Raw genomic sequence first — 22295 nt, forward strand, 5'->3', positions numbered from 1 at the left:
ACGCATGGCCGGTTTAAAAAACCAAAGTCCTCCCGTGCGCCGACAGATTCACGGGCTGGGGTGGAGAGCTTGAGGAGGTGAGTGACACTAAACACAAGACACGTGTTTCTGCCCTGCAAACGCACCACACTTACTTTTTGTGTATCTTTGGCAGATGTCTCAGCAGTCAGGGGAGCGGACCAGCGCAGAGTCCAGGAGTCAGCCGCCTGGTGGAAACGATCTGCATTCTCCTGTGCAAGATCTTTCCCCAGAACCGGACTATATCTGGTGTTCGAATCAGCCGCTGGAGTGACATCGTGCGTAACTACGGGTTCATCAGGGAGAACGTGCTAAGTCACCCGATGCTCTCCACAAAACTCCAGCTGTTTGAGATCAACCAGAAAACACTGACGCAGTGGTGAGACACACACACACACACACACACACACACACACGATGCAGCCTTTTGCTATTATCTGCTATGTGGATTCCTAACAATCATGTGCTCTACCAGGTTTAACAAGCGGAAGGTGCGTCAGGAGAACGTGGTTCTCTGTGTTGGCCAATGGACAACATCCCACCGCTGACAGCGACCCTCAGCCTGCAGCACGGAGGATGGCTGCGCCTTTACACCACGCAGCAAGCGTCCATGTCCCTACACCACACATGGCCACCAGTGCTTCCCTTGTTGCCATGGCAACAACAACCCCAGCAGCAGCACCATCAGCATCAGCACCATCAGCATCAGCACCATCAGTATCAGCACCAGCTGTAGTGCTGCCTCCGCCACTGCCACCACCAGTGGTTGAGCCTCAGACACAGAGGCTGCCAAAAACCACTGCGTGGAAGCGGAAACAGTTGGACTTCAAAAAAGAGGAGGCTGAGAGGGAAGGACTGGCGTATGTTGGGAGGGCCAACTTTTCTTGCAAATGCCAATTGTGCAAGCAGCCAAAGACCAAGGCATATGGACACAGCCGCTTCCATCAAGAAAAGAAAAACCATGATTCACTTTTGTGAGGCAACTGCTGGGGGTCAAACTGTGGAGGAATGGCTGAGTGAGAGGAAGCGGGAGGAGGACCAGCTTTGATTCCTCAATAAGGTACAAACACGGCACCATAATGTTAACTTTGTCTTTTTTTCATGGAATACACTGACTGACTGACTGACTGACTGCTGTTTCTCTTTTTCAAAGCGTGTCCATTTTTCATCCATGCCAGTCATACCGGTCGGTGGTGGTAATCTACAATGTCACCACAGCTGCCCTGGGACATACTGACAGAAGCACGGCTGCATTTTTGCATCTACCGCCCCTATGACCACCACCAACATTCATGCACAATTCATACCCATTCAGACGAGGCAATGTGGGTGAAGTGCCTTGCCTGAGGACACAACAACCACGGCTCAGATAGAGCAGAATTCGAACCCCCAAACCTTCAGTTATTGGACGACCCACTCTACCACTGAGCCACGATCGCATGCTCTACATTTAAAATGATCAATTGTAAGCAGCTCAAGACAAAAGCATATGGCCGCAGTCGCTTCCACAGTAAAAGGAGAAAAAACAATGATGGACTTCTGTCAGGCCACTGCTGGGAGTCAAACAGCTGAAGAATGGCTGAGCGAGAGGAAGCAGGAGGAGGACCAACTTTGATCGCTCAATAAGGTACAACCACGTCACTGTAATGTTAACTTTCCTGCTTTATCCATTTTTATCATAGAATACACTGACTGACTGACTGACTGCTGTTTCTCTTTTTTTATTTCTACATTAGAATTGGATTGATTTTAAAGAAAAACTATGCCGCAGTTGCGAGAGGACGAGCTGCAGTCACCTGATTGCTCAATAAGGTACAACCACATCACCGTAATGATAACTTTCCTGCTTTATACATTTTTAGCATGGAATACACTGACTTTTTTTTTCTACATTAGAATTGGATTGATTTTAAAGGAAAAACCAGATGCGAGAGGACGAGCTGCAGTGACCTGCGATGGATCGGCCATGGATCTCGAGAGACATAAAGATAATAATCATAATAATAATTCTCAACTTCTGTTACCTTTGAGAAGTGTGTGTGTGTGTGTGTGTGTGTGTGTGTGTGTGTGTGTGTGTGTGTGTGCGTGTGTGTGCGTGTGTGTGTGTGTGTGTGTGTGTGTGTGTGAGAGAGTATGTGGTCCTTTGTGTGAGGATTAGGCCTGCTTGAAGTTTTACTGACATTGTTCTTGTAATTACAATGAACTTCAAGCCAACTTATTTTCTTAGAATCTTCTTGATGTCAAAAACATCTTACGTTGCCTGGCCTTTTGTTTTCCAACAGAGAGAAGAATCACAGCAGGGGGAGTCCAGGAGCCAAGGAAGGATGAAGGGCGTGAACGTGGAGGTGTGAAAGCCAGGGCGGCCCTTGAAGCCAGGTGAAGCACAATGAGGAGACTCATTCATCTTTGGAGCAGCAGCAGACAAGGACCAGAGGACCAACAGAGACGAGAATCACCACAGGAGTCCAGGAAGAAACAGGAAGGATGAAGGTGTGAATACAGAGGTGTGAAAGCCAGGGCGGCCCTTAAAGCCAGGTGAAGCACAATGAGGAGACTCATTCATCGTTGGAGCAGCAGCAGAGAAGGACCAGAGGACCACCGACGAACCCTGATTCCCGAACAAGGTACGACACCAACACCATAATGTTAACTTTTGCTGCTTTATCCATGAAATACAGCGACTGACTGCTGTTACTTATTTCTGCATTGGAATTAGATTCATTTTAAAGATGGACAAACGCACTCTTTGCAAACCAGCAGGGACGAGCATTTGCACTAAAAGAAAAGGTAACTATATAAGACTTCATTTTTAAAATAAACAACTTTATTTATAATTCTATAATTTCTGCACTGACTATTGCTGTTGCTAATTTCCGCAGTTCTTCGAAACACGGCCAGCCAGACTGAAGAGAAAGGTAAATTAGAAGAATTCAGGTTGCAAAAGTTAAAATAATTTAATGTAACATCGCTGCACTGCACTCACTGTTGTCCTTTCTTTTTTTCTTTCACAGTACTCCACAACAGAGCCACACAGACGGGAGAGGAGACATCCGGGTGCAGCACCTGGAAACCTTTGCTGACGATGATGGAAACCATCGTACGGACATTTCATTCATAAGAATGAAATATACTGCGAGGGGACAGGGGAGACCCTGGGCCTCTGGCTTTACGAGAGGCAGGTCTCGAGGACGACGAGGTGGAGGTTGGAAACCACCTATAACAATATGAAAAAAGGTATTGTCCCGGGGCCTGCTTCCAGGAGGCACTGTCCTAAGTGTGGGCAGCAGAAGACCAGAGAAACGGGCCACACGATCCGGAGGTCGGCCAGGGCAAGCTTTTGCCAGCGCACTGACCCGCAGGGCAGAACGGTGGAGGAGTGGCTGACCCAGATGCGAGGTGGCTTCACCAGCCAGAACATGAAGGTGATGGCGCTCTCTGCCCGGCGGGTCCAGGCCAAGGCAAAGCGGGACCGGCAGAGGATGGAGAGACAGGCGGAGCACAGCGAGATGGTGGACAGCGTGGGCGAAGAGGCGAGGGCTGATGGCGTCACCAGGAATGCCATCATACAGAGGAGGCGAAGGGCACAGGCACGGAAAGTGCTCGACGACTTGTTTGGCCACAAAGCCCCTTCTGTGCAGGAGTAGAGTGTTTGCTGTGTGTGTGTGTGTGTTTGCTGTGTTTTTTATTTATCTATTTATGTGGGAGTTTTATAGTGTTTAAGTTACTTTTTTTAATTTATTTATGCAATGTGTTTATAATTTTGTTTGCAGTGTTTAAGTTACTCTTTTTTTTATCTATTTATGCGGGAGTTTATAGTGTTTAACTTACTTTTTTTTAATTTATTTATGCGGTGTGTGTTTATAATTTTGTTTGCAGTGTTTATCTATTTATGCGGGAGTTTTATAAAAAAAAAAAGCGTTGTTTAGAACCTTGATTTTCTCTTCCTTGCTTCACATTGACAGTTTTGAAAGAATTGATCTGCTTTGTGAGTTTACTGTTAAAAACAAATACAAAGACAACTTCTGTGAATACAGGTTTATTGTTACCAGTGGATGGACGTGTGACTGTAAGAAAATCATTACATTAAGACTCAAATAATAATAATTATGATCATCATCTGGTGTGATTTCAAGAGTTTCTATAATCATTACATTAAGACTCAAATAACAATAATTATTATCATCATCATCTGGTGTGATTTTAAGAGTTTCTATATGCAATATATAAAAGTGTGATTAAATAAATAAATTGACTGGGGATGGTTTCATTGTTAAATGAAACAAGTAAAAAGGTGTGATGTCACAATGTTTTCATACGATCCGGTGCGCGTGGCTACTCAGTATGCCGACTCCGCCCGCTCGCGGAGATTGACGGGCGTCCGCGGAGCGCGCGGCGCTCGGCAGGCCTGCGAGGCGGTCGCCGCAAGGGAGCCCCCGAAGATTGGCCCGGTTTTTTGCGCAGGGGCCATGCTAATCTTCTCTGTATCGTTCCAATTTTTCATATGTGTTGCCAAGGCAATCACATTAGCTGACTCCCAGAGGGGGCATTTTAAACCCCTGCTCGCTGAACAACATCCTGACAAATGGTGCTCACTTCAGCGTTGCCCTCAGAGCATTCAACACATTTTTAACCCAATGCCTTGTAGAGAATGCTCCTAAAGCTCTGGCATTCAAGCTTTGGCCAACTCATTCAATTTCACAAAAATATATTGCAAAGGAAAGTCTTCATTAGGGCCTTGTGGGTGGAGCATCCAGCTCCAGTTTAGGCTGAGGCCAGCTTTGCATGCCCTGTTCTTTGGGAAGCTGCAATTCACTACATGTCCACTAGAGGGATACAAATTTTTATTTTTTTTTCATGACAAAAGAGTGGGATAGTGGTTTGACTGCAGCAAATGTTCTTGAGCAAAGGCTATGAAAAACCACAAAGGTTTCCTTTTTTGTGTGCTTGTACTATTGCGTTAGATTAGGGAATGATCATTGCAGAACAACATCAAAACCTGCACATCGACACTTTGAGTTGCTCCTGTTGACAAGTGTCCTTGGCACTTTGGCTTCTCTATAACCTTGCTTTTTTCAGGTAAATGCATAATTGTCATGCTCCTTTCATATACCTATACCTTTCAAACTTCAATGTCTTTCTTTGGCTTGTTGTCAACTCTGACTATTGTTTAGCCATTTGACTACAAGCATTTAAATAGGCACTTTCTACTTGAAATTTTCAATAACTTCAGACAACTTTACATTTGGTTTACAGACCCTATTTTTTGACTGGGAAAAAACAGTTTGAAATGCACAAAAGATGGAAACGCTTCACGGATTTGCGTGTCATCCTTGCGCAGGGGCCATGCTAATCTTCTCTGTATCGATTCCAATTTTTCATACGTGTTGCCAAGGCAATCACATGATTGGACTTCCAGGGGGGCGTTTTAAACCCCTGCTGGCTGAACAACTCCCTGACAAATGGTGCTCACTTCAACGCTTCCCTCAAGAGCATTCAACACATTTTTAACCCAATGCCTTGTAGAGAATGCTCCTGAAGCTGTGGCCTTCAAGCTTTGGCCAACTCGTTCAATTTCACAAAAATGTATTGCAAAGGAAAGTCTTCAAGAGGGCCTTGTGGGTGGAGCATCCAGCTCCAGTTTAGGCTGAGGCCAACTTTGCATGCCCTGTTCTTTGGGAAGCTGCAATTCACTGCATGTCCACTAGAGGGATACAAATTTTAATTTTATTCATTACAAAGAGGTGGTGGTAGTGGGTTGACTGCAGTAGATGTTCTTGAGCAAAGGCTATGACACACCACAGTTTGTGAACTGCCAGCCACTTGTCTTGTACAGAATCCTGTGTGTTGTTATGAAAGAAAAGCGAGCAGGAGATAGCAAGTCACCCAACATCAATCAATGTTTGGTCAAAGAACTCAATACAAGTTATGAAGAACTCCAAAGCTGCTTTCAGAATAGAACTCATGTCATTGAAGGTCATGCTGGCTGGAAGGAAAGATGATATGAAGGTTCTGTTCCACTTAACAGATGCCTTGAGGTTCCTCCATAAAAAAGGAAACTTGTGTTTCCTCAAGTTCAAAAACATTATGAACTTCAACAATGCACAGATGGAATTTGTGAGCAATCTCAGGACTTCTTGCGTTGTTCCTAATGATAGATCTTTTCCCTTGTTTTTATTTATTGTTCAACCAGTGATCTAGTTGTTGGAAATCCACCCAAATGGAACCAAATAATAACATTTCCAAGACAATCATGGTCGAACTTTTTTGTTGCATTACAAATGACTTTCCAGAATAGAACTCATGTCATTGAAGATTAAGCTGGCTGGAGGGAAAGATTATATGAAAGTTCTGTTATTCTAAACAGATAGCTTCATGTTCCTCCATTAAAACGGAGAAGTTCAAGAAAATGTTTAACTTCAGCAATGCCAGATGGAATTTGTGAGCAATCTCAGGACTTCTTGCATTTTTCCTCATAATAGATTTTTTCCCTTGTCTTTCTTTATTTTTCAGCGGGTGTTCCTGTTGTTGGAAATCCACCCAAATGCAACCAAATATCAATAATTTGAGTTGCTCCTGTTGACAAGTGCCCTTGGCACTTTGGCTTCTTCATAACCTTGCTTTTTTCAAGTAAATGCATAATTGTCATGGTCCTTTCACATACCTATACCTTTAAAACTTCAATGTTTTTAAATGCATTTAACTACAAGCATTTAAAAAGGCACATTTCACTGGAAATGTTCAATTACTTTACACAATTGTACACATGGTTTACGGACAATATTTTTGTCTGTGAAACAGCAGTTTGAAATGCACAAAAGATGGAAACGCTTCACGGATTTGCGTGTCATCCTTGCGCAGGGGCCATGCTAATCTTCTCTGTATCGATTCCAATTTTTCATACGTGTTGCCAAGGCAATCACATGATTGGACTTCCAGAGGGGGCGTTTTAAACCCCTGCTGGCTGCTGAACAACTCCCTGACAAATGGTGCTCACTTCAACGCTTCCCTCAAGAGCATTCAACACATTTTTAACCCAATGCCTTGTAGAGAATGCTCCTGAAGCTGTGGCCTTCAAGCTTTGGCCAACTCGTTCAATTTCACAAAAATGTATTGCAAAGGAAAGTCTTCAAGAGGGCCTTGTGGGTGGAGCATCCAGCTCCAGTTTAGGCTGAGGCCAACTTTGCATGCCCTGTTCTTTGGGAAGCTGCAATTCACTGCATGTCCACTAGAGGGATACAAATTTTAATTTTATTCATTACAAAAGAGTGGGGTAGTGGGTTGACTGCAGTAGATGTTCTTGAGCAAAGGCTATGACACACCACAGTTTGTGAACTGCCAGCCACTTGTCTTGTACAGAATCCTGTGTGTTGTTATGAAAGAAAAGCGAGCAGGAGATAGCAAGTCACCCAACATCAATCAATGTTTGGTCAAAGAACTCAATACAAGTTATGAAGAACTCCAAAGCTGCTTTCAGAATAGAACTCATGTCATTGAAGGTCATGCTGGCTGGAGGGAAAGATGATATGAAGGTTCTGTTCCACTTAACAGATGCCTTGAGGTTCCTCCATAAAAAAGGAAACTTGTGTTTCCTCAAGTTCAAAAACATTATGAACTTCAACAATGCCAGATGGAATTTGTGAGCAATCTCAGGACTTCTTGCGTTGTTCCTAATGATAGATCTTTTCCCTTGTTTTTATTTATTGTTCAACCAGTGATCTAGTTGTTGGAAATCCACCCAAATGGAACCAAATAATAACATTTCCAAGACAATCATGGTTAAACTTTTTTGTTGCATTACAAATGACTTTCCAGAATAGAACTCATGTCATTGAAGATTAAGCTGGCTGGAGGGAAAGATTATATGAAAGTTCTGTTCTTCTAAACAGATAGCTTCATGTTCCTCCATTAAAACGAGAGAAGTTCAAGAAAATGTTTAACTTCAGCAATGCCAGATGGAATTTGTGAGCAATCTCAGGACTTCTTGCATTTTTCCTCATAATAGATTTTTTCCCTTGTCTTTCTTATTTTTCAGCGGGTGTTCCTGTTGTTGGAAATCCACCCAAATGCAACCAAATTTCAATCATTTGAGTTGCTCCTGTTGACAAGTGCCCTTGGCACTTTGGCTTCTTCATAACCTTGCTTTTTTCAAGTAAATGCATAATTGTCATGCTCCTTTCACATACCTATACCTTTAAAACTTCAATGTTTTTAAATGCATTTAACTACAAGCATTTAAAAGGCACATTTCACTGGAAATGTTCAATTACTTTACACAATTGTACACATGGTTTACGGACAATATTTTGTCTGTGAAACAGCAGTTTGAAATGCACAAAAGATGGAACGCTTCACGGATTTGCGTGTCATCCTTGCGCAGGGGCCATGCTAATCTTCTCTGTATCGTTCCAATTTTTCATATGTGTTGCCAAGGCAATCACATTAGCTGACTCCCAGAGGGGGCATTTTAAACCCCTGCTCGCTGAACAACATCCTGACAATGGTGCTCACTTCAACGTTGCCCTCAGAGCATTCAACACATTTTTAACCCAATGCCTTGTAGAGAATGCTCCTAAAGCTCTGGCATTCAAGCTTTGGCCAACTCATTCAATTTCACAAAAATATATTGCAAAGGAAAGTCTTCATTAGGGCCTTGTGGGTGAGCATCCAGGCTCCAGTTTAGGCTGAGGCCAGCTTTGCATGCCCTGTTCTTTGGGAAGCTGCAATTCACTACATGTCCACTAGAGGGATACAAATTTTTATTTTTTTTTTCATGACAAAAGAGTGGGATAGTGGTTTGACTGCAGCAAATGTTCTTGAGCAAAGGCTATGAAAAACCACAAAGGTTTCCTTTTTTGTGTGCTTGTACTATTGCGTTAGATTAGGGAATGATCATTGCAGAACAACATCAAAACCTGCACATCGACACTTTGAGTTGCTCCTGTTGACAAGTGTCCTTGGCACTTTGGCTTCTCTATAACCTTGCTTTTTTCAGGTAAATGCATAATTGTCATGCTCCTTTCATATACCTATACCTTTCAAACTTCAATGTCTTTCTTTGGCTTGTTGTCAACTCTGACTATTGTTTAGCCATTTGACTACAAGCATTTAAATAGGCACTTTCTACTTGAAATTTTCAATAACTTCAGACAACTTTACATTTGGTTTACAGACCCTATTTTTTGACGTGGGAAAAAACAGTTTGAAATGCACAAAAGATGGAACGCTTCACGGATTTGCGTGTCATCCTTGCGCAGGGGCCATGCTAATCTTCTCTGTATCGATTCCAATTTTTCATACGTGTTGCCAAGGCAATCACATGATTGGACTTCCAGAGGGGGCGTTTTAAAACCCCTGCTGGCTGAACAACTCCCTGACAAATGGTGCTCACTTCAACGCTTCCCTCAAGAGCATTCAACACATTTTAACCCAATGCCTTGTAGAGAATGCTCCTGAAGCTGTGGCCTTCAAGCTTTGGCCAACTCGTTCAATTTCACAAAATGTATTGCAAAGGAAAGTCTTCAAGAGGGCCTTGTGGGTGGAGCATCCAGCTCCAGTTTAGGCTGAGGCCAACTTTGCATGCCCTGTTCTTGGGAAGCTGCAATTCACTGCATGTCCACTAGAGGGATACAAATTTTAATTTTATTCATTACAAAAGAGTGGGGTAGTGGGTTGACTGCAGTAGATGTTCTTGAGCAAGGCTATGACACACCACAGTTTGTGAACTGCCAGCCACTTGTCTTGTACAGAATCCTGTGTGTTGTTATGAAAGAAAAGCGAGCAGGAGATAGCAAGTCACCCAACATCAATCAATGTTTGGTCAAAGAACTCAATACAAGTTATGAAGAACTCCAAAGCTGCTTTCAGAATAGAACTCATGTCATTGAAGGTCATGCTGGCTGGAGGGAAAGATTGATATGAAGGTTCTGTTCCACTTAACAGATGCCTTGAGGTTCCTCCATAAAAAAGGAAACTTGTGTTTCCTCAAGTTCAAAAACATTATGAACTTCAACAATGCCAGATGGAATTTGTGAGCAATCTCAGGACTTCTTGCGTTGTTCCTAATGATAGATCTTTTCCCTTGTTTTTATTTATTGTTCAACCAGTGATCTAGTTGTTGGAAATCCACCCAAATGGAACCAAATAATAACATTTCCAAGACAATCATGGTCGAACTTTTTGTTGCATTACAAATGACTTTCCAGAATAGAACTCATGTCATTGAAGATTAAGCTGGCTGGAGGGAAAGATTATATGAAAGTTCTGTTCTTCTAAACAGATAGCTTCATGTTCCTCCATTAAACAGAGAAGTTCAAGAAATGTTTAACTTCAGCAATGCCAGATGGAATTTGTGAGCAATCTCAGGACTTCTTGCATTTTTCCTCATAATAGATTTTTTCCCTTGTCTTTCTTTATTTTTCAGCGGGTCTTCCTGTTGTTGGAAATCCACCCAAATGCAACCAAATATCAATAATTTGAGTTGCTCCTGTTGACAAGTGCCCTTGGCACTTTGGCTTCTTCATAACCTTGCTTTTTTCAAATAAATGCATAATTGTCATGCTCCTTTCACATACCTATACCTTTAAAACTTCAATGTTTTTAAATGCATTTAACTACAAGCCATTTAAAAAGGCACATTTCACTGGAAATGTTCAATTACTTTACCACAATTGTACACATGGTTTACGGACAATATTTTTTGTCTGTGAAACAGCAGTTTTGAAATGCACAAAAGATGGAAACGCTTCACGGATTGCGTTGTCATCCTTGCGCCTCGTCGACATGAATCTTCGGGTCTCCTTGGTTCTCCTTGGTTTCTCCTAGCCTCCCCGATTCTGGTCGCTGATTGGCTGAGTGCTCATGCGCCTAACTGCTCTGATTGGTTGGTTCTCCTTAGAGGAGGGCGGGCTCAGATTTTTCGTACTGCTCTGATTGGCTCGTTCTCCTTAGAGTGGAGGACGGGTCAAATTAGGTATAGTGGGCGGCCATGTTCCAACGCCCTAGTTTGCATTGATTTCCATCAAATCGCAAGCTACCGAGAGAAAAGTTAACTTTTTCAATCGTTTCCCCAGAACTTTCACAAACTTTCTAAACTTGAAAACCATCCGGTGAGTAATACATGTTTTATTATGTCAATTTTTTTGTAATCGGGGTATTTTACCGCCTTTTTGTAGCTTTAATATCGTGAAATATTTAATGAAATGGACGGAATTCATGTTTAAACTGTCTAAACTGCTGAAAATAGTGTTGCTTTGTTCCGTTTAAAATACCAATTAAAAATGTATTTCACGTTATTTAACACTGGCGAAGGACCTTGTCAAATATTGAATGAAACTGTAATTACTACTGTATAAAAACGCCAATGTGTAAAAACTGCTTAAGACCCGCTGAAAATATGTTGCTTTGTTCCGTGTAAAATATTAACTAAAACTGTATTTCACGTTATTTAACACTGGCGAAGGACCTTGTCAAATATTGAATGAAACTGTAATTACTACTGTATAAAAACGCCAATGTGTAAAAACTGCTTAAGACCGCTGAAAATATGTTGCTTTGTTCCGTGTAAAATATTAACTAAAACTGTATTTCACGTTATTTAACACTGGCGAAGGACCTTGTCAACTATTGAATGAAACTGTAATTACTACTGTATAAAAACGCCAATGTGTAAAAACTGCTTAAGACCGCTGAAAATATGTTGCTTTGTTCCGTGTAAAATATTAACTAAAACTGTATTTCACGTTATTTAACACTGGCGAAGGACCTTGTCAAATATTGAATGAAAACTGTAATTACTACTGTATAAAAACGCCAATGTGTAAAAACTGCTTAAGACCGCTGAAAATATGTTGCTTTGTTCCGTGTAAAATATTAACTAAAACTGTATTTCACGTTATTTAACACTGGCGAAGGACCTTGTCAAATATTGAATGAAACTGTAATTAATACTGTATAAAAACGCTGACCTGACGGCCAAAAAAAGCAAAAAAACAAATGTAAAGTATTTGTATTGTATTCCATTTATCCATGTATTCAGTATTTAGTTGATGTTTAGTCATATTAAATAGCTGTAGTTAAATGGATGTTTATTAAACATTAAGCATTAAACATGAATGAATAACTGAATGCATTTTAGAAGAAAAATACCACTAACGTGATTAATTTTGTTAAATTAATTAATATTGAAATAATTTGAGAAGCATATCAATAAAACACAGAATTCAGAAGGAAAATAATAAGTTGCCACTCAAATAGGTGTAGGTGGAAGTTCAAAGAACTTATAAGAAATCCTACCCCTCCTTTGTCATTTTATAGTGCTGTATTTACACAATTCATATTCATAAAACAAAAAAAAAAAAGAGAAGCAAAACACTAGATATATATCGTTTGTTGCCCTTAAAAGTAAAATATATAAAAGGAAACTGGAGAACTAGAGTATAATGTATTAGCGTTTATGGTTGTACAAACCAAGATAAAAGAAAAGGCAAAAACAAAAAAACTTTTATACGTGTCCCCCCCCACACCTCAACACAGTGTGTTAAATGGTGGTAAAATAAGGGTAAAGCTTTCTATTCAAGGAGATATTTTTATTTGTTCATTAATGCTACAAATTTTGCTGTTTTGATTTTATAAATTTGTGGGTTTTAATGCATAACACCAATCTTGTAATAATACCTGTTTTTTAACCACATTATATTATTATTTAATGTGTGAATTGTCAAGCTTTAAAAGTCCTGTATTGCTGTGAGGGGTCATTGACCTTGTGAAAAAGAGAGAATCTTTCTCTCTATCACACAATAGGCTGGTTTTTTCCTCAGCTTGACTTTTGAAATTATGTATTTTCCACAATAGGGTTGCTAAACAATAAGATGTAACAAGGACATCTTTGAACAAGACAAACTCAAGTATAAAATGGTCCTTTTGAAGTCTTTATCTCGTGTGATGACACCTCTGCATCTCCTTAGTGGGATGGGAAGGAAATCTTAGCTTCAAAGAGTCTTCAGAACTCTTTCAGTTCACAATACATGCTCCTTTGGTGTGTGTGTGTGTGTGTGTGGTGTGTGTGTGTGTTGTGTGTGTGTGTGTGTTGGGGTGGACCTGGGCATTGTTAATTTTAATCAACTCTTCTCTGCTTAATGTCTTCTTATTAGAAAAATGGACTACATTCCAACTTTCACCTGGTCCGACTCTGGAGAAATAATCCTGAAGCCAACACCTGATGCGCAGGGCCTATGCCCTTGAGGTGGCAAGCCTGGAGCATGCAGATTGGTGGAGTGAAAGGGCCCGCCCAGAGTCATTCAGGATGCAAAGCTGCGTGTCCACCATGGCCAAGGTGATGTGGAGGATTACAACCTGCTCCTCAGTCAACTGACCTGCAGTTTGGCAAATATCGTGGCCAGACCTTCTACTGGCTCCTTTGCAATGACATGGGTTACGCTGTCAGTGATTGTGGCTGCTCATTTGAAGGAGCGTCAGGCTGGCAGTGGATAACATGAGCCACACGATGCTGAACAAGACAGCCTATGTTGCTATGCCAAGCTGTTCCCAGATGTCATGCGGGCTGTTGAGCAGAGGATGCTGTCCGATGGCTCCCTGATTCCAGCATCCTCCTCAGCACTGGATCACAAGGTGGTTGGCTTTGGTAAACACGCCAAACTCAGCTACAAAGATTTTTTCGAATCTTCTGTTGCTGAGGTGCAGAGGTGAGTGTCAGTGTGTTGAGAAATACAAGGCAGCTCATGTTTCCTGCTGTCACCTGACAAACACTGTATTTGATTAGCTACAGGAACTGGCTCCGGAGGACCCCTGCTCGCTCAGCTGGTACAATGATGGACCAGCTGAGAAAGTACGTGCTGTGGAGGGATGAGCAGACGATGAAGGCCTCAACGTCTGCCTCCACCTCCGCCTCTGCCTCCTCCTCCACCTCTGCCTCCTCCGCCTCTGCCTCCTCCACCTCCGCCTCTGCCTCCTCCCACCTCCGCCTCTGCCTCCTTCGCCTCAGCATCTGTCTCTGCCAGCCGTTCATCTGTGATGCCTGTCAATGCGCCATCATCACGCTCACCTCCTCCTCCTCCTGTGAGGAGAACAAAGAGGATCGCTGTCATAGGTATCTTCATTTCCTGTCCCTTAAACATAGGTGTCTTTTGTCAGCAACTTCTCAAAAAGTAATTTTACGTGGTCCTAACCCTGCATTCTGTGCGTGCTTTTATAGCGTCGTCTTCTGATGATGATGATGATGATGCGGCGATGGTGTCTGCTGTGGAGGAAGTGGAAAAGTCTGACCTCCCTCGTAAGTACAAATAGATAATTTCAGTAAAATAAACCTCCCCTCTTTGGTTAATGATTTTAGCGACCCACTGTATTTTGCAGCTTTGACTACTCCTACACTATACTCCGCCGCCCACCACGCCTACTCCCGGCCCCATAGCACCACAGGCTCCACCTCCACCTGCAGTGTTTGAGACGCACTGCTGGAGTGTCTTCCGCGGACGTGAGTCTTTGTGATTTGTATTTATTTCGTTCATGGTGACGGTGTTTTTTAAGCACGGGACATGCAACACTCTGTAGGTGGCAATAATTTCTATTCACATTAATGATTTATTGATTTCCACCCCAGGTTTGTCTCCCTGATGCCTGGAGGGAGACGCTGCCCCCAGGACAGCATGGCTGGCTCAGCAGGGGCCCTCTTCACCCAGGGACTCAGCCGGAAAGGCAGCCCTGAAATCAGAGCTGCAGCTCTGGTACCACCCACCGGGACCACGGCCACATCTACTTCCAGCCCCAACCTCTCCGAAGCCTTCTTCCAGCGTCCCTTCTTCCTGTGGATGCCGTACCGGGTGTGGCGCTTGCCCCCATCGTGTGCCCAGTCTGCAAACCACAAGATGACCTCGTGTGGCATATATAGACAGTGCGGCGAGTTGCTGGACCGCGACGGCTGGTACTACATGGGCACAGAGTTACCTGGAGTGCCGGAGCTGTGGGAAGAAGCTGGCCTCCTGGTGCCTCAGCATCCTTGGCCAGCTGTAGCAGGAGTACCGATCGCAGTTTCCCCGCTGTGCTCACATACAGGTAGATCTGGATTACACATCGCTGTTTCAATGTGTGATATGCGGAGTAGAATTGAATAAATCTCCTCCTGCTCCTTCTCCATCAGGCTGGCCTGTGATCGGCGCGTGCTCTCCCAGATGAGCGGTCGCACGCTGGGCAACAGCGCCGCGAGGCTGTACACCTTCCTCCGTGAGGAGCACACGAGGGCCTGGATGACTCGCTGGCGTGCATTACATGCATGCGTACAGGCAGTTCAACATGCCTAATGTTGAGAGGCCTCCACCTGCCATGTACCACCCAGATGGATCCCGTCCCCGGGCCGCAGTGGATCCTGGCAGCCCATGGCAATCATTGCTATGGGCGAATCGAGGAAGATGCAGGCCAGCATCACGTTCTGTTTACGGCTCGATCCTGAAGATGGACTCCACCAAGAAGGGTAACTGTCATGACAGCACTTGGATACGATGGGTCGTCGGAGTAAACTCTGACTACATGCCATATGTGCATCTGTGCAGATCAACAAGAAGCTGGCCGGACACGTCGCCGGGACCGCCGGGTGGGTGACAAACGTCGGCAATGAGCACGGACAGGTCCTCATCTCCGTGCTGACGGTGGCCGAAGGGCAGCGGCCTGAAGCCATGGCCCAGGGCCTGATGCGCCGGTACAAGCAGGCGGGGGTGGAGCCTCCTCGTGGCGCTGTACGTCGACAGGGACTGCTGCTGCTCCAGCCAGGATGGACGCTCCGCCGCGGGAGAATGTTCTCAGAGTGGTCCACCCTCAAAGTGAGGTTGGACATCTGGCATTTCATGCGCCGGCTGGCTGGCGTGGTGACCACCGACAGTCACCCTCTGTACGCGAACTTATGCGCCGCATCTCCGCAGCCATTTTTGTGTGGGACGCCGGAGGACGTTGCTCTCCTGAAGCGAGCCAAGGAGGCCGCCGTGCCCGGCTCCTGGGGCACCGTGACGCTGAAGGAGATGGCTCGACACTGTCGGCGTGCCACGCGAGGCACGGAAGCTCACGGAGAGTACCTGGACGACGTTCTGGACGCGTTCAAAGACGCCACGGACACCATGGGCGTCCCTCTCCTCGACGCAGACCGCGTGGAGCCCATTTGGGCCACGCAGCGCCGCCACGTGTGCTGCATCCATGACCCTCCTCACGTGCCTCTATACCTCCAAACCGGCCAGGTGACCATGGGTGGAGTCAGCCTCCCCGTGTACCGCTGCGCCAGAGGTTCCACCTCCTTGGAGTCGTTTCACCTCCACCTCAACCGGTTCATCCCTGGTGAGTTGACACGACGACCGATGCGCTCTGCAGCCTCGCTCTCTGAATTGTCCCTCACCGATCTGACTTCTGTTGTGCGGTTTTAAAGGGACCAGTGCAAACGACATCCATTTTCAGCTCTACCTGCTGGAGGGGCTGACGAGGTGGAACGCAGACCGCAGCCGCGACCGTCCAGAGAGGTAGCCGAGGCCCACACCTCTGCTACAGCCCCCGGGAAATGGAGCACGCCAACCAGCTCTCGGTGGAGCTCTTTGGGCAGCGTATGTTGGACGCACACTCGGATCCCTCGCGCCCGTACACAGGTTTGTGTTGTGAGAGAAAAGACGTGTAGTAGGGGGGCGTGTCACTCACTTATTCACATGTTGTTACAGGAGAGCTGATTGGAGTGGCCTATCTTTTCGCCCAGACTGGCCAGGTCCTGGAGGACATCCCAGAGGACACGGAGGGACCTCAGGACGAGCAGCAGGTGGATGTGATTGAGGAGGGGGAAGAGGAGGAAGGGCAGGACGTTGACGAGGGCTTCCAGGATCTGATGTTTTACCTGGAAGGCCTCCTGCAAAATCCAGTTCCGCAGCCGCCGGCGTCTACGGCTCAGCCACAAACGGAGGAGGTGGGTAACACTAAATCCTTTATCGGTGCCTCCATCTGATCAAGGACTGAGGACGGTCTTCTCTTCTACAGGTTTAGTGGGCGATGATGGCACTCCCGGCTACCAGCATTGTCGGACTGGCTGAACGTCTGGTCCAGCTGCGCTTGCTCAACTGTGTTTCTCAGAGGCAGGCGGAGGAGATAGTGCAGTTGTGGCAGAGGCTGCCTGAGCGGGACAAAGCGCCACTCGTTTTTCCACCCAGGTTCAAGGACCAGTTGACGCATGGCCGGTTTAAAAAACCAAAGTCCTCCCGTGCGCCGACAGATTCACGGGCTGGGGTGGAGAGCTTGAGGAGGTGAGTGACACTAAACACACAAGACACGTGTTTCTGCCCTGCAAACGCACCACACTTACTTATTTGTGTATCTTTGGCAGATGTCTCAGCAGTCAGGGGAGCGGACCAGCGCAGAGTCCAGGAGTCAGCCGCCTGGTGGAAACGATCTGCATTCTCCTGTGCAAGATCTTTCCCCAGAACCGGACTATATCTGGTGTTCGAATCAGCCGCTGGAGTGACATCGTGCGTAACTACGGGTTCATCAGGGAGAACGTGCTAAGTCACCCGATGCTCTCCACAAAACTCCAGCTGTTTGAGATCAACCAGAAAACACTGACGCAGTGGTGAGAAACACACACACACACGATGCAGCCTTTTGCTATTATCTGCTATGTGGATTCCTAACAATCATGTGCTCTACCAGGTTTAACAAGCGGAAGGCGCGTCAGGAGAACGTGGTTCTCTGTGTTGGCCAGATGGACAACATCCCACCGCTGACAGGCGACCCTCAGCCTGCAGCACGGAGGATGGCTGCGCCTTTACACCACAGCAAGCGTCCATGTCCCTACACCACACATGGCCACCAGTGCTTCCCTTGTTGCCAGCAACAGCAACCCCAGCAGCAGCACCATCAGCATCAGCACCAGCTATAGTGCTGCCTCCGCCACTGCCACCACCAGTGTTTGGACCTCAGACACAGAGGCTGCCAAAAACCACTGCGTGGAAGCAGAAACAGTTGGACCTAAAAAAGAGGAGGCTGAGAGGGAAGGACTGGCGTATGTTGGAGGGCCAACTTTTCATGCAAATGTCAATTGTGCAAGCAGCCAAAGACAAGGCATATGGACACAGCCGCTTCCACAGCAAGAAAAGGAAAACATGATTCACTTTTGTGAGGCAACTGCTGGGGGTCAAACTGTGTGGAAGCTGAGTGAGAGGAAGCGGGAGGAGGACCAGCTTTGATTCCTCAATAAGGTACAAACACGGCACCATAATGTTAACTTTGTCTATTTTTTTCATGGAATACACTGACTGACTGCTGTTTCTCTTTTTCAAAGCGTGTCCATTTTTCATCCATGCCAGTCATACCGGTGGTGGTGGTAATCTACAATGTCGCCACAGCTGCCCTGGGACATACTGACAGAAGCACGGCTGCATTTTTGCATCTACGGCCCCTGTGACCACCACCAACATTCATGCACAATTCATACCCATTCAGACGAGGCAATGTGGGTGAAGTGCCTTGCCTGAGCACACAACAACAACGGCTCAGATAGAGCAGAATTCGAACCCCCAAACCTTCAGTTATTGGACGACCCACTCTACCACTGAGCCACGATCGCATGCTCTACATTTAAAATGATCAATTGTAAGCAGCTCAAGACAAAAGCAAATGGCCGCAGTCGCTTCCACAGTAAAAGGAGAAAAAACAATGATGGACTTCTGTCAGGCCACTGCTGGGAGTCAAACAGCTGAAGAATGGCTGAGCGAGAGGAAGCAGGAGGAGGACCAACTTTGATCGCTCAATAAGGTACAACCACGTCACCGTAATGTTAACTTTCCTGCTTTATCCATTTTTATCATGGAATACACTGACTGACTGACTGCTGTTTCTCTTTTTTTATTTCTACATTAGAATTGGATTGATTTTAAAGGAAAAACCAGATGCGAGAGGACGAGCTGCAGTGACCTGCGATGGATCGGCCATGGATCTCGAGAGACATAAAGATAATAATATAATAATAATCTCAACTTCTGTTACCTTTGAGAAGTGTGTGTGTGTGTGTGTGTGTGTGTGTGTGTGTGTGTGGTGTGGTGTGTGTGTGTGTGAGAGTATGTGGTCCTTTGTGTGAGGATTAGGCCTGCTTGAAGTTTTACTGACATTGTTCTTGTAATTACAATGAACTTCAAACCAACTTATTTTCTTAGAATCTTCTTGATGTCAGAAACATCTTACGTTGCCTGGCCTTTTGTTTTCCAACAGAGAGAAGAATCACAGCAGGGGGGGTCCAGGAGCCAAGGAAGGATGAAGGGCGTGAACGTGGAGGTGTGAAAGCCAGGGCGGCCCTTGAAGCCAGGTGCAGCACAATGAGGAGACTCATTCATCTTTGGAGCAGCAGCAGACAAGGACCAGAGGACCAACAGAGACGAGAATCACCACAGGAGTCCAGGAAGAAACAGCAAGGATGAAGGTGTGAATACAGAGGTGTGAAAGCCAGGGCGGCCCTTAAAGCCAGGTGAAGCACAATGAGGAGACTCATTCATCGTTGGAGCAGCAGCAGAGAAGGACCAGAGGACCGCCGAAACCCTGATTCCCAAACAAGGTACGACACCAACACCACAATGTTAACTTTTGCTGCTTTATCCATGAAATACAGCGACTGACTGCTGTTACTTATTTCTGCATTGGAATTAGATTCATTTTAAAGATGGACAAACGCACTCTTGCGAGCGAACCAGCAGGCACTAAAAGAAAAGGTAACTATATAAGACTTCATTTTTAAAATAAACAACTTTATTTATAATTCTATAATTTCTGCACTGATTATTGCTGTTGCTAATTTCCACAGTTCTTCGAAATACGGCCAGCCAGACTGAAGAGAAAGGTAAATTAGAAGAATTCAGGTTGCAAAAGTTAAAATAAATTTACAGTAACATCGCTGCACTGCACTCACTGTTGTCCTTTCTTTTTTTCTTTCACAGTACTCCACAACAGAGCCACACAGACGGGAGAGGAGGCATCCGGGTGCAGCACCTGGAAACCTTTGCTGACGATGATGGCAACCATAAAACGCCACAGCGTTTTAAAGGACTGCCCCTATTGCAAGACCTCTGTCCTCTCGTACGGACATTTCATTCATAAGAATGAAATATACTGCGAGGGGACAGGGAGACCCTGGGCCTCTGGCTTTACGAGAGGCAGGTCTCGAGGACGACGAGGTGGAGGTTGGAAACCACCTATAACAATATGAAAAAAGGTATTGTCCCGGGGCCTGCTTTCAGGAGGCACTGTCCTAAGTGTGGGCAGCAGAAGACCAGGGAAACGGGCCACACGATCCTGAGGTCGGCCAGGGCAAGCTTTTGCCAGCGCACAGACCCGCAGGGCAGAACGGTGGAGGAGTGGCTGACCCAGATGCGAGGTGGCGTCACCAGCCAGGACATGAAGGCGATGGCGCTCTCTGCCCGGCGGGTCCAGGCCAAGGCAAAGCGGGACCGGCAGAGGATGGAGAGACAGGCGGAGCACAGAGAGATGGTGGACAGCGTGGGCGAAGAGGCGAGGGCTGAGGGCGTCACCAGGAATGCCATCATACAGAGGAGGCGAAGGGCACAGGCACGGAAAGTGCTCGACGACAAAGCCCCTTCTGTGCAGGAGTAGAGTGTTTGCTGTGTGTGTGTGTGTTTGCTGTGTTTTTTATTTATCTATTTATGCGGGAGTTTTATAGTGTTTAAGTTACTTTTTTAATTTATTTATGCGGTGTGTTTATAATTTTGTTTGCAGTGTTTAAGTTACTATTTTTATTTATCTATTTATGTGGGAGTTTTATAGTGTTTAAGTTACTTTTTTTAATTATTTATGCGTGTTGTGTTTATAATTTTTGTTTGCAGTGTTTAAGTTACTATTTTTATTTATCTATTTATGTGGGAGTTTTATAGTGTTTAAGTTACTTTTTTAATTTATTTATGCGGTGTGTGTTTATAATTTGTTTGCAGTGTTTATCTATTTATGAGGGAGTTTTATAATAAAAAAAAAGCATTGTTTAAAACCTTGATTTCCTCTTTCTTGCTTCACATTGACAGTTTTGAAAGAATTGATCTGCTTTGTGGTTTATTGTTAAAAAACAAACACAAAGACAACTTCTGTGAATACAGGTTTATTGTTACCAGTGGATGGACGTGTAAGAAAATCATTACATTAAGACTCAAATAATAATAATTATGATCATCATCTGGTGTGATTTCAAGAGTATATAATATAATAAATAAAATATAAATAAAAGTATAATATAAAAGTGTGATTAAATAATATAAATTGTTAAATGAAACAAATAAAAAGGTGTGATGTCACAATGTTTTCATACGATCCGGTGCGCGTGGCTACTTAGTATGCCGACTCCGCCCGCTCGCGGAGATTGACGGGAGATTGACGGGCGTCCTTGGAGCGCCGGCGCTCGGGAGGCCTGCGAGGCAGGGCGATCGCCGCAAGGGGGCCCCCGAAGATTGGCCCAGATCTTTTGCGCCTCGTCGACATGAATCTTCGGGTCTCCTTGGTTCTCCTTGGTTCTCCTTAGCCTCCCCGATTCTGGTCGCTGATTGGCTGAGTGCTCATGCGCTAACTGCTCTGATTGGTTGGTTCTCCTTAGAGGAGGGCGGGCTCAGATTTTTCGTACTGCTCTGATTGGCTCGTTCTCCTTAGAGTGGAGGCGGGTCAAATAGGTATAGTGGGCGGCCATGTTGCCAACGCCCTAGTTTGCATTTGATTTCCATCAGATCGCAAGCTACCGAGAGAAAAGTTAACTTTTCAATCGTTTCCCAGAACTTTCACAAACTTTCTAAAACTTTGAAAAACCATCCCGGTGAGTAATACATGTTTTATTATGTCAATTTTTGTAATCGGGGTATTTTACCGCCTTTTTGTTAGCTTTAATATCGTGAAATATTTAATGAAATGGACGGAATTCATGTTTAAACTGTCTAAACTGCTGAAAATATGTTGCTTTGTTCCGTTTAAAATACCAATTAAAAACTGTATTTCACGTTATTTAACACTGGCGAAGGACCTTGTCAAATATTGAATGAAACTGTAATTACTACTGTATAAAACGCCAATGTGTAAAAACTGCTTAAGACCGCTGAAAATATGTTGCTTTGTTCCGTGTAAAATATTAACTAAAACTGTATTTCACGTTATTTAACACTGGCGAAGGACCTTGTCAAATATTGAATGAATGAAACTGTAATTACTACTGTATAAAAACGCCAATGTGTAAAAACTGCTTAAGACCGCTGAAAATATGTTGCTTTGTT

The 22295-nt window shown here is 44.8% G+C and overlaps 4 long non-coding RNA genes, 4 other non-coding genes and 1 pseudogene across 8 annotated transcripts; 4 read left to right on the top strand and 5 right to left on the bottom strand.

Annotated features, from left to right (window-relative positions):
• Positions 1-966: 966 nt before the first annotated feature.
• On the top strand, positions 967-1998 carry LOC114461885 (uncharacterized). Its single transcript, XR_003673883.1, has 3 exons — positions 967-1078; positions 1172-1645; positions 1915-1998. It is a non-coding gene; the product is annotated as an uncharacterized LOC114461885 (long non-coding RNA).
• A 177-nt stretch (positions 1999-2175) lies between these two features.
• On the top strand, positions 2176-3754 carry LOC114461882 (uncharacterized). The gene is made up of 4 exons (XR_003673880.1): positions 2176-2642; positions 2735-2805; positions 2898-2933; positions 3030-3754. It is a non-coding gene; the product is annotated as an uncharacterized LOC114461882 (long non-coding RNA).
• Positions 3755-4471: 717 nt separating this feature from the next.
• LOC114462706 (uncharacterized) lies at positions 4472-4540 on the bottom strand (annotated as a pseudogene).
• A 771-nt stretch (positions 4541-5311) lies between these two features.
• LOC114462697 (U6 spliceosomal RNA) lies at positions 5312-5418 on the bottom strand. Its single transcript, XR_003674008.1, has one exon. It is a non-coding gene; the product is annotated as a U6 spliceosomal RNA (small nuclear RNA).
• Positions 5419-6831: 1413 nt separating this feature from the next.
• LOC114462699 (U6 spliceosomal RNA) lies at positions 6832-6938 on the bottom strand. The gene has a single exon (XR_003674009.1). It is a non-coding gene; the product is annotated as a U6 spliceosomal RNA (small nuclear RNA).
• Positions 6939-8350: 1412 nt separating this feature from the next.
• Positions 8351-8456, bottom strand: LOC114462692 (U6 spliceosomal RNA). The gene has a single exon (XR_003674003.1). It is a non-coding gene; the product is annotated as a U6 spliceosomal RNA (small nuclear RNA).
• Positions 8457-9227: 771 nt separating this feature from the next.
• On the bottom strand, positions 9228-9334 carry LOC114462703 (U6 spliceosomal RNA). Its single transcript, XR_003674012.1, has one exon. It is a non-coding gene; the product is annotated as a U6 spliceosomal RNA (small nuclear RNA).
• Positions 9335-18201: 8867 nt separating this feature from the next.
• On the top strand, positions 18202-18990 carry LOC114461884 (uncharacterized). Its single transcript, XR_003673882.1, has 3 exons — positions 18202-18245; positions 18329-18801; positions 18907-18990. It is a non-coding gene; the product is annotated as an uncharacterized LOC114461884 (long non-coding RNA).
• Positions 18991-19577: 587 nt separating this feature from the next.
• Positions 19578-20109, top strand: LOC114461883 (uncharacterized). The gene is made up of 4 exons (XR_003673881.1): positions 19578-19594; positions 19687-19748; positions 19841-19876; positions 19974-20109. It is a non-coding gene; the product is annotated as an uncharacterized LOC114461883 (long non-coding RNA).
• The last annotated feature ends 2186 nt before the right edge of the window (positions 20110-22295 follow it).

Source organism: Gouania willdenowi, chromosome 4 (assembly GCF_900634775.1).
Source record: "Gouania willdenowi chromosome 4, fGouWil2.1, whole genome shotgun sequence".
NCBI classification, from domain to species: domain Eukaryota; kingdom Metazoa; phylum Chordata; class Actinopteri; order Blenniiformes; family Gobiesocidae; genus Gouania; species Gouania willdenowi.